The sequence below is a fragment of the Sorex fumeus genome, unplaced genomic scaffold (assembly GCF_029834395.1).
Source record: "Sorex fumeus unplaced genomic scaffold, SorFum_2.1 ptg000077l, whole genome shotgun sequence".
NCBI lineage: Eukaryota > Metazoa > Chordata > Mammalia > Eulipotyphla > Soricidae > Sorex > Sorex fumeus.
Genome location: NW_026606134.1, coordinates 6,259,170 through 6,272,014, shown reverse-complemented (window position 1 = coordinate 6,272,014; position 12,845 = coordinate 6,259,170).

Genomic DNA, 12,845 nt, shown 5'->3' with positions numbered 1-12,845 from the left:
CCCAGGTCCAGATGGATTCACTAGCGAATTTTCCAAACATTTAAATAGGACCTATTGCCAGTTCTTGTCAAGCTTTTTCAGAAAATTGAAGAAACAGAAACTCTCCCAAGAAGTTTATATGAAGCTCATATCTCTCTAATACCAAAAGGAAACAAAGAAAACCACAAGAAAAGAAAACTACAGGCCTATATCACTGATGAAAGTGGATGTGAAGAATCCCAACAAAATAGTAGCAAATAGGATTAGACAACTCATCAAAAAGATTATACACTATGACCAAGTGGAATTCATCCCGGGGAGGCATGGATGGTTTAACATTCAGAAATCACTCAACATAATCCATCATATCAACAAAAGAAAAGATAAAAACCACATGATCATATCAATAGACACAGAGAAAGCATTTGACAAGATCCAGCACCCGTTTATGATGAAAACCCTCACCAAAATGAGTTTAGAAGGAACTTTCCTCAATATAGTTAAAGCCATCTACCACAAACCTATGACAAGCATCATCCTCAATGGGGAAAAACTAAGAACCTCTAAGATCAGGCATGAGACAAGGATAGCCACTCTCTCCACTACTGTTCAATATAGTACTGGAAGTACTTGCATTAGCTACTAGGCAAGAAAAATATATTTAGGGCATTCAGGCTGGAAAGGAAGAAATCAAGCTCTTCCTATTCACAGATGATATGATACTATACTTAGAGAACCCTAAAACCTCTACCAAGAAACTATTAGAAACAAGACTTGTATAGTAAATTTTCAGGCTATAAAATCAATACTCAAAAGTCCATGGCTTTCCTATATGAAAATAATGAGAGCGAAGAAAGTGACATGAAAAAAACAATCCTATTCACAATCCTGCCTCAGAAAATCAAGTACCTAGGAATCAGCTTAACTGAGGAAGTAAAAGACCTGTATAAAGAAATCTAAAAAACACTACTTCATGAAATAAAAGAGGACCCGAGGAAATGGAAAGATATTCACTGCTCATTCATGGATTGGGAGAATTAACATTGTCAAAATGGCAGTACTCCCCAAAGCATTGTACAAATTCAATGCAATTTTTATAAGGATATCCATGACATTCTTCAAAGAAATGGAGCAATCACTCCTGAAATTCATATGGAACAATAAGCACCCATGAATAGCTAAAGCAATTCGTAGGAAAAAGAAAATGGGAGGAATCAACCTCCTTAACTTCAAACTCTACTACAAAGCAGTAATAATTAAAACAGCATGGTACTGGAACAAAGGCAGAACTGCAGACCAGCGGAACAGGGTTGAATACACTGACATCTCCCCTCAATCATATGATCATCTAATCTTTGATAAGGGGTCAAGAAAAGTAAAGTGGAACAAGGAAAGCCTCTTTAACAAATTGTGCTAGCAAAACTGGATGGCTACATGCAAAAAAGTGGGCTCAGATCTCTACCATGTACAAAAATAAGATCAAAATGGATTAAAAACCTCAACACCAGACCGGAATCCATAAAGTACATCAAAGACAAGGTTGGCAAAATCCTCCACGATATTGAAGCTAACAGTATCTTCAAAGATGACATGACACTGGCCAAACAAGTGAAAACAGAGATAGACAAATGGGACTATCTTAAACTAAGAAGCTTCTGAACCTCAAAAGAAAGAGTGACCAAAATACAAAGAGAATCTACAGAATGGGAAAGGATATTCACCTAATACCTATCCAATAAGCGGTTGATAGCAAGGATACTCAAAGGACTGGTTGAAATCCAGAAGAAAAAACCTCCAACCCCATCAAAAAATGGGGCCACAAAATGAACAGAAATTTTGTCAAAGAAGAAATCCAATTGGCAAAAAAGGCACATGAGAAAATGCTCTACATCATTAATCATCAGGGAGATGCAGGTCAAAACAAGAATGAGATATCATCTCATACCACAAAGACTGGCCCACATCCAAAAGAACAAAAGCAACTGGTGTTGGTGCTGATGTGGCGATAAAGGGACCCTCCTTCATTGCTGGTGGGAATGCCGACTGGTTCAGCCCTTTTGGAAATCAGTATGGATGATTCTCAAAAAATTAGAAATTGAGCTCCACATTTGACCCAGCAATACCACTCCTGGGAATATATCCCAGAGAGGCAAAAATGTACAGTTGAAATGACATCTACAATTGTATGTTCATTGCTGAACTGTTCACAATCACCAAAATTTGGAAAAAACCCGAGTGCCCAAGAACAAACGACTAGTTAAAGAAACTTTGGTACATCTACACAATGGAATACTATGCAGCTGTTAGAAAAGATGAAGTCATGAAATTTACATACAAATGCTTCTATATGGAAAGTACCATGCTAAGTGAAATGAGCCCTAAAGAGAGGGACATTCATAGAAAGACTGCACTCATCTGGGGAATATAAAGTAACAGAATGGGAATCGAACACCCAAGAAAAGTTGAGATAAGTACCAGGAGGTCTGCTCCATGACTTAGAAGCCAGCAGCACATGCTGGGGAAAAGGCAGCTCAGATAGAGAAGGGAACACCAAGTATAGAATGTTTGGAGGACTCGCTTGGAATGCAAGATGCATGCTGAAAGTAGACTATAGACCATATACGATGACTACTCAATACCTCTATCACAAACCACAACACCCTAAAGAAAAGAGAGAGCAAAAGCAATGCCCTGTCACAGAGGTGGGGTAAGGGGATGGTGTGGGAGGGTGGGAGGGCTACTTGGATCATTAGTGGTGGAGAATGGTAACTGTTGGAAGGATGAGTACTCGATCATTTTACAACTGAAACTCAAGCACAAAAATTTGTAAGTCTATAACTGTACCTGATGGTGTTTAACTAATAAAAATAAATAAATAAATAAGAAAAATAAATAAATTAATAAAATAAAATAAAATCATAGCTCTATTTAATAGAACTATTTAAAATGCATCAAAGTGTATTTTGTTTGATTGAATATAATGAGTTTTTCTCTGTAGGCAATTTTTTTTTGGGGGGGGGGGCTCATATGCTCTTCTTTTCATGACTTTATTCTGGCTCTCTGCTGACTCCTGGCAGAGTTTTGAGGGCCATGTATGCACTGGGAATTCAACGTGGGTTGAATGCCTGTAAGACAAATGCCTTAACTCTTGCACCATTTCTCCACCTCCTGAGTATTATTCTTCTATTAGTAATCATCTTAATGGGGCTGGAGCGATAGCACAGCGGGTAGGGCGTTTGCCTTGCACGCAGCCAACATGGCCAACCCGAGTTCGATTCCTCCACCCCTCTCGGAGAGCCCGGCAAGCTACCGAGAGTATTCGATATGCCAGACACAGTAACAACAAAGTCTCCAGTGGAGACGTTACTAGGCCCGCTCGAGCAAATCGATGATCAACGGGAGGGCCTTTACCTTTACCTTTACCTTAATGGGCAGTGAGAAAATTTTTTTTCATCTTTGCTGCTATTAGCTTTATTTTTTCTTTTTTTGCAATCCTTTCTAGCTTGTCTTCAATACCTAAGATGAACAAGTTTTTGGCATTGCGTGTAAACTAAGATTTTAAGGACCAGGTGACTGGACTGGATGGGAAAGAGATTTGGAATGTTTTAATCATTGTCTGTGAGACCATTGCTACTTAATTTATACATTTTCAAAAATCATTATTGACATATAAATCTTTCCTTGCCTATGCACATGCAAATACATGATATATATTTATATACTCCTGTCTACTTATCTAGAAGTACACACATAGCCGAGAGGTGAGTGCTCATGTGTGTGTTTGCACGTTTGCGTTTGTGTGTTTGTGTGTTTGTGCCTGTGTCTGTGTCTGTGTAGAATTTCAACATGACATAGTGGAAGAAAAATGGTGATTTTATTCTTCATATTTCTTTATCCAATATAACCTACAATCTAACCCTAACAATTGTAGAGTTAATCCTAACAATAGTCTCTTTCTAGCTTTTTAAACTTGGGCAAGTTTCTGATTTCTTCCTCATTCTTACTTTCATCAATGGTTAAATGAAAATTAAAATATTTACTTTATCATTATGCCTGCACTGCCATGTAAGTGCCACGCGCTAACCGATTGCAGACTGGAGCAATAACAAAGTGGGTAGTGTGTTTGCCTTCCATGCGGTCAACCCGGGTTTGATTCCTCCATCCCTTTAAAAGGCCCCGGCAAACTGTGGAGAGTATCCCGCCTGCACGGCAGAGCCCGGCAAGCTGTCTGTGGTGTATTCAATATCCCAAAAACAGTAACAACTCTCACTTCGTGTTCCTGGAATGAGCAGACACCATTGGGCTACGCTAGCATGCAACAGGGACAAGTGGAGACATTACTGGTGCCCGCTCAAGCAAATCGATGAGCAATAGGAGGACAATTCAGTGCTATTTTATCACTCCAACATAATTTCTTCGATATAAACTTGTGAATCTACTAATTTTTTCTTCCTATTTTAAAAGTATATGTGACCTTATGTTTTTACCAAGATTTTATTGTTAAAATTGTTGCAACTGGAAGTATTGAATTTGTTTGCTATTATAAAAGTGCTTGCTATTATAAATAAAGCTATTTCTTAATTGAACATTTTTTCAAGTAGTTTATATGTTTGTCAGTAACAATAATTGCAAGTGTATGGATTATACATACCATTCTTTTCTCCTATAATTGATAAAGATTTTCCTTTCCACTGAGACTTTTATCATGCCTCATGAGTCTTATTTTAGTACCAAATTCCACACAACTGGAACATATGAAGAAGCTCAAAGTCCTGATTTAGTCCCAGGAATGATGATTTTTCTATACATGGCATAGAAGAGGTGAAGAAAAAGGGAAGCAGAAATCTACTCCCTAATGTGCTAGTGGACAGTGACATGAGAAGCCTCAGAACTTATTTTGGAACAGGAATATTCACCAGCAGAAGGCACACTGTGCATTTCTAGTGGGTATTTATTATGACTCTAGTCAGCATCCTCACTTATGATGCCAAAAATATTAGCTTGCTTGGCCCTGGCGTTGGTGCAAGTCTCTCTACTGTCCACAGCTCTTGGTCTGAAAGAAAGTCTTGTTTGCATGGTCATCTCATAGTTTAATGTTGTTTTCAGTGTCAGCACTGATGTATGAAGATATCTCATTGTGCTTTCAATCCAATAAAGAAAATGTATTAAGCACCTACTGTATGCTAAGTGATCTCTCTCCTGAAACCTATCATGGTGGGCAGGACACAGGTATGCATCACGCTTAGGTATGTATCACCTACATGTCAGCACCTTGAGACCAAGAAAGCCTTATGCAGATGACATGTATATGCAGAAGACACACCGACTGTATGTTTCATGTCAGGGGCCAGAGAGATTAGTGCAGGTATTAAGGTTTGGCCTTGTACATGACCAGTCCAGGATCAATTCCTAGAACTATATATAGTCTCTTAACATTGCCAGGAGTGATTCCTGAGCACAGAGAAAGAAGCCCTAAGCATTTCTGGGTATAGCTCAAAACCATATTCCCAAAACAAAATTAAAAACCCAAATAATGTGATTCATGTCACCTGTATAAGGCTCTATTTCTCAGCACCTTGAGAGATCTCTTACTATCAAGGTGCTAACATGTAGGTGATACATACCTTTTGGTGCATTGGTCCTGCCTACCATGAGAGGTTGCAGGAGAGAGAGAGAAAGATCACTTCTATGGTTATCTTCAGAGTGCAAATGAATGTAGGTGTTCTGATTCTTTTTTTTTATAATGCAGGAGTATTGATATTTTATTTAATATAATGCAATACACTTAAGCTGTAATACTTATAACCTTTTACATTTATAATGTATTTTTATCTTAAAAAACTGAAGAAGTATTTTCAATATATAATTGCTTCTAACAACCCATTTTTTGGGTTGATTTCTTAATAAGATTGAATTCAAAGTCAAAATCTTTAATGTTAACAATTAGACATGTGTGCAAGCTTGAGATATATTATTTTTCATTGTCATTGTCCCCATTAGAAAGTTGTCAAGCCTGGAAAGCTAAATAGAATTTAGAATCCACAGTATGCTATTGCAGAGATGACTTCTGTAGCTCATTCATTTGGAATAATCTTTTAATTTATTCAGGAAGCCTATTATTTCCAGAGAGTGAGCTAAGCACTGGAGATATAGAGGCAAAAGGAGATCTCTGGAAAGCCCTCAGTACAGGGAGATAACCAGCATGTCAATAAGTAATTAGTATAAAATGGAGGCACCAGGAAGCCATGGCATTTGAATTGATCTTGGATGGATGAACAGAAATTTATTGGGTAAGGAAATGAGTTCATGGCATTCCAGGCGGTATAATTTTAGAAAGGAACAGCAAGTCAATGAGTACCAGAGGAAAAAATAAGTTACTGTGTGTGTGCTTGTTGTGTAAGAAGAAATGAGATGATAGTAGAATGGATATAAGAGTTTTGTAGGGGTAGGGAGGTGGGAGGAATACTGGGATCAGTGGTGGTGGAGAATGGGCACTGGTGGAGGGATGAGTACTCGATCATTGTATAACTGAAACCCAAGCACAATAATTCATAAGTCTACAACTATACCTCATGGTGTTTCACTAATAAAAATTAAAAAATAAATTGAGGTCAAGGATAAGTAATGTAGTAGTGTTAAGGTTAATATTCAAGGTTTAAATGATAATCAAAGGATCAGTGATACTAATGATGAGTATTTGGCCACATTTATATCACATTAACTAATTCTCATAAAAATGTATCAATCTGGTACTCCAAGTAGTATCTCCATTTTTTTTCTTTTTGGGTCAAACCTGGCAATGCTTAGGGGTTACTCCTGACTTTGAGCTCAGGAACTACTCCTGGAGGTGCTTGGGAGACCGAATTTTATGCCAGGGATTGAACCCTGGTAGGCCACATTCAAGACAAATGCCTTCCCTGCTGGACTTTTGTTCTAGCCCCTGTAACTTCAGTTTATAGGGTAGAAAACTGAGATTTAGAAGGGTTAAACTTTCTTTTGTTTGACTTAGGTTAAACAATTAGTGATTGGAATCAAGGCATGAATGATTTTGCTCTGAGCTCTGACCTCATGGAATGAAATTATAGGATACTAGAAAAAAGATTTTAAAGCACAAATTTTAATATTTCAGTCAAGAAATTAAGATTAGGCCTGGGGCAGGAAGATAAGATCTCTGGTGTGATAGGTCTCAAGGGTAGACAATGCGTTATTGTAAAATGCATTATGGAATTATGCTTCCATTATTTAAGATTCACTCCTATTAAAATATTAAAATAAAGCTATTTGCCTGACCATATATTTGCTTCCTTGGATATATAGCGTTCAAGTATGAAACTTTCAACTACTGAAGAAGGTTGAAAGACATTGGCATTCTAATGCAGAGTCCAAAATGTTCTGAGAAACCTCAGTGTTGTGAAAATGACATGTGATATGTTAAGTTCACTGATATTATTAGTCATTTATAAATTTTTACAATAATGTTTATTGAGAATGTACATTATTTCAGCCCTATACAAGTTGATGGGGGGTAGATAGGGGTGACACACTTACTAAAGTACTGTTGGAGCCAGAGGGCTAATATAGCATGTAAGACACTTATCTTGCACAATGAAGGCCTGGGTTTGATCTCTGGTACCAATTATTGTCCCCCCAGAACTTCTAGGAGCAATTCCTGAGCACAAATTCAGGAGTAAGCCTTGAGCACCACCAGGTGTGAACACAAAACTAAAATAAAGTACTATTAATATCATTTACTTTTTATCTTTTATTCATACCTTTTATTCCAGAGAATATTAATATTAGAGGAAAGGTTCCCATGATGTATTTTGCACATTATCAAAGAACAGATTGGAGCAAAAGACTCTGTTTCTGTGACAATGGCTTTGATTAACACCTATCAAAATAGAACCATCATTTGCTCACCTAACCATTTGTTAAATAACCCAATCTGCTACTGAATTAGAAGCCAAATAGCTTTATCTGTACATGTGCTGAACAGGCCACTGTAGTCCCTTCTTTAATCCCAGCCACCAGTGACCCTACCCTATAGGATATCTTGGCCCTGAGTCAGCTCAAAGTTCTAGGATTCTATAGGCATGGGTGTTTTTCTGGACAGGGCAGTGGGATTGCAGTTCTATTATGTTATAGATTAAATCAAAATTCCCACCATAGTACTCACCAGAGTGGTACCCATTAGAATATGCCTACATCACCCATGAAATATGCTGTCCTCTACAAGGTAGAGTAAGAATCTGGATCAATAGGTAATATTGATGGAAATGACTAACCTTGCAGAATTGTAGAATTGTTCTATAATTGGCGGTCGACCCCCAAGCAATTCCAGGGAGAATACTAACCCTTAATATTTACTTTTAGAAGAACTAAAATTAACCAGGATTTGTTTTCTTCTACTTGAGCAAGGTCTTGTAATTTTCATTCTTCTGTTCCTTTCTAAATGGAAATGTTTGTCATAATGCTGTTAGTCTTCTTCTATGGGTATCATATCTTCCCTTTTCTCAACTGAGCAACTGGATTCCCTGCTGTTCTGTAAGTGACACCATTTTTAGAGCATCTCATTATCCTGGACACTTTCTTCTTGAGTCATCTTGATTCTTCAATGTTCCTCATTAAAATGTGGCACCAAGAACTGAATTCAACTCACTGTCCTAAAGGAAATCTGACCAGCAAAACAGACATGGCACTTAATTCCTTAAATCTCCACTTGAGAACTCTAAAATATACCTTTTTTTGGAACGAAACAATCACAGTAAAGATTTTAATCACTAACATGCTTTCCTTCAGCCTTTGTACTGCATTTCTAGTCTTTCTGTCAGGAAAAATTTTAAAGGTTTTCTTTCTCTTCATTTCAGCTCTCTCTTCACTTCATTCAGTTCAAATGTCACCCCTCTGCCCTCTGCTAGCCCTGAAGCACTTTCCCATCACATAACAGTTATTTTCATAAAACCTTTAACACTTTTAGACGGTTTGCATTTTATGAAGCAAGAAAATGTTGTTTTCTGCCACTTCCCTTGGGAACATGGATTGTAGAAGTTACACAGACAATAGCTTGTAATTGAGTGAAAATTTGGTATGTGATCAGTGGTTCTTTATAGAACCTTCTTCAATGAAGGTCATAAGGTTAAGTCTGTCTATTCTTCAAGTAGAAAGTAACTTGGTTTTCTTTTCCTTTTTTTTTTTTTTTTGCTTTTTGGGTCACACCCAGCGATTCACAGGGCTTACTCCTGGCTCATGCACTCAGGAATTACTCCTGGTGGTACTCGGCAGACCATATGGGATGTTGGGAATCGAACCCTGGTCGGCCACATGCGAGGCAAATGCCCTACCTGCTGTGCTATCACTCCAGTCCCCAGTAACTTTGTTTTCTAATTAAAATATAACTCATATTTAATGCAGATATTTGCATAATAGTTTTGCAAAAATCCCTAAAATTCCCAGGTATTTATATCACTTGATCACTTGACATCCCCTTACTCATCGATTTGCTTGGATGGGTGCCATTGGTCCCTGTTGTGTGCTAGTGTAGCCCAATGGCGTCTGCTCATTCCAAGAACACGAAGAGCCTCAAATTGATCGTTCAGGGTCTTGACGAAGGAGTCTGATCATCTTGTAGGTGGGTGGCCGTGTGATCTTTTGACATCCCAGGGAATCCAGTTGGTAACAACTCTAGTCCAGCAGTCATCTCCAAATCACATTACGTGTCCAGCCTATCTGATTTTCGATGCCTTGGCAAATGAGACCGCATCCCTGATTCTCGATCATTGATGGAGATCTGAACACTGATTCTTTCTCTCACTTGAGTGAAGCGTGATACTCCAAGCATAGCTCTTTTGACTCCTCTTTGGGAGACCTGAATATCGTTCTCATGCTGTTTTCGTAGGGCCCAGGTCTCTAAGGCATATGTTGATATAGAAAGAACAGTGGAATAAAAGAGATGTGCCCAGAGCTGGAGGTTCTTCATCCTCTTAGCTATTTCTTTGACACTTTTTTTTCTTTTTGGGTCGCACCCAGCTATGCACAGGGGTTACTCTGGGACATGCTTGGGAGACCATATGGGATGCTGGGAATCGAACCTGGGTCGGGCTGCATGCAAGGCAAATCCCTACCCGCTGTGTTATCACTCCAACCCCTCTTCAACACTCTTGAAGGCGATCCAAACAGCTCTCTTCCTCCTGCGCAACTCAGGTGACAGGTCATACGTCATGTTGACTTCTTGACCTAGGTACACATAACTGTTTCATTCTGAGATGTTCATTCCATTGAGAGTGAATGGAATGTCAGGAAGGAGTTTGTTTCTCATAAACATTGTCTTCGTGAGATTCAGCTGTAGTCTGACCTTTCCACACTCATGGTCAAAGTCGACCAGCATTTGTGCCACTTGGCCAATGTTTGGTATTATTAGAACAATGTCATCAGCAAAGCAGAGATGGTGTAGTTGCCTACCATCTATCTACATTCCCATTCCTTCCCATTCCATTTGTCGCATGATGTTCTTGAGGGTGGCACTGAAGAGTTTTGGTGAAATGGTATCACCCTGCCAATCCCCTCTTGACATCGATGATCACTTTCTTGTAGAATGGTGAGATCCTGGTAGTGAATCTGTAATACAGCTCATGGAGGATCCTATGTATTGGGTATTTATATAGCATTTAAAATTATTTTATGCACCATAATTTATAATAGTTATTGGTACAGTTTTATGTATAATACGTTCCAGTGCCAAACCCTCCATCAAAATGTTCACTGATACAGATAAACTAAAGTGACATAGTTTATATATGCAAAACACAGTTTTTTTCTATTATACATTTTCTAGTTTAGAAAAATATTCTTAATAAAAGTATGCCATAGTTTAATATCAAGATAATACTATTCGGTGTTCCATGGTTCTTGATGGTCAGTGCTTAGAAATGCAGATTTCTACTTTATGTGAATTTAACACATTGCAACAATGTTGTGATTCAGTTGATGGGACATGCATAATTATTTCCTAAATATAAGAACTTGTTACATTAAGGAGCATAAATATGCAATGGGTCTCCCAAAGAGGAATTGAAAGAGCTATGCTTGGAATATCACGTTTCACTCAAAAGAGAGAAAGAATCCGGAGTTCTGACCTCAGTCGACGATCAAGAATCAGGGATGCTGTCTCATTTGCCAAGGCATCAAAAATCAGATGGGTTGGTCACGTAATGAGATTTAGAGACAACTTCTGGACTAGAGCCATTACCAACTGGATTCCATGGGATGTCAAAAGACCGCGTGGCCACCCACCTACCAGATGATCAGACTTCTTCATCAAGACCATGAACGATCAGTTTGAGGCTCTTTGTGTTCCTAGAAGGAACAGACGCCACTGGGCTACACTAGCACGTGACAGGGACAAATGGAGACGTTACTGGCGCCCACTCGAGCAAATCGACGATTAATGGGAAGTCAAGTGATCAAGTGAAATATGCAATATGCTATGGCCAGAGATGAGGCTTAGTGGTAGAATGCATGTCCTGCATGTGTAAGGTTCTCGGGATTGGTCCCAACATTGATAAATTATTTCTCTCTAGATCTCATAATTTAAATTTATATTGCAACTATTCATTTGAAATTTTTAATTTTTTATAAAAGCATTGAGTCTATACTTAATTCCATACCCATTCTTCTTGTCTTTGTATTTTTTGAGTAAATATTTCAAGTCTTTATTAGACATAAGATTTTGAATAATGTATGCCAAAATGAGAAATATGTTGTGTATCTATTATAAGGCATCTTGTTAAAAGATTCTTTGGCCTTTACTTTGTTTTAATGAAGATGAAAAGAAATCAAATGACTTTTAGTTGGGAACTCCAAAACAAAGAATGCCACATTTTTTAAATGAATTAGAAAAAAACTATTAAGAAGATTTAATAGCTGACAATGATTGTTTCAATGAGAAGTGCCAGGTGTAACCCAGTATTTAAGAACACTCCCTGACATTTGTGAATCATGTATAAAAACTTCTGAAAGGAAAATCATGATGTATCTACACTGAGAACAAAAGAAGGTAAATTAAAGATCAAGATTTTGATAAAAAAAAAAGAGCTCTTTAATAGTATGGAAGTTTAAGCATTAGAATATTTGGTTAATGAAAATTATATGATTTATATGTAATATTTAAAACATTAAATAAATTCCTTAACTGGATAAGAGTTATAATTTGTATGCAGGCACATATATGTATGCGTGTACATATGTGCAAATGCATATTTATGCATACATGTATATATGTATAAAATAAATGTACATATTAAGTGCATTTTAAAATAATAAATTCCTTGACTGGATAAGGAGTTATAATATACGTGTACACATGTATATATGTATATGTATACATGCATACATGTATATACATTAAAAATGCATATAAAAACATATTTTAAAATATTGACTGTCACTGTCACTGTCCTCCCGTTGTTTTCATCGATTTGCTCAAGTGGGCCCAGTAACATTGTGAGACTTGTTACTGTGTTTGGCATATCAAATACCCCACTGGTAGCTTGCTAGGCTTTGCTGTGTGGGCAAGATTCTCTCAGGAGCTTGCCGGGCTCTCTGAGAGGGGAGGAGGAACCGAACTCAGGTCGGCCATGTTGGCTGCATGCAAGGCAAACACTCTACCCACTGTGCTATTGCTCCAGCCCATTAAATTGACTATAGTTATTATATATGTGTATGCATGTATATGTATATGTATTCATGTGTATGCATGTGTATGTACATACACATATATATCTACTCTATGGCATACTACTCTATCATTAAAAAATGAAAGTTGTGCCTTGCCTTTTGAAACAAAATGTGTAGAACTTGAACTAATTATA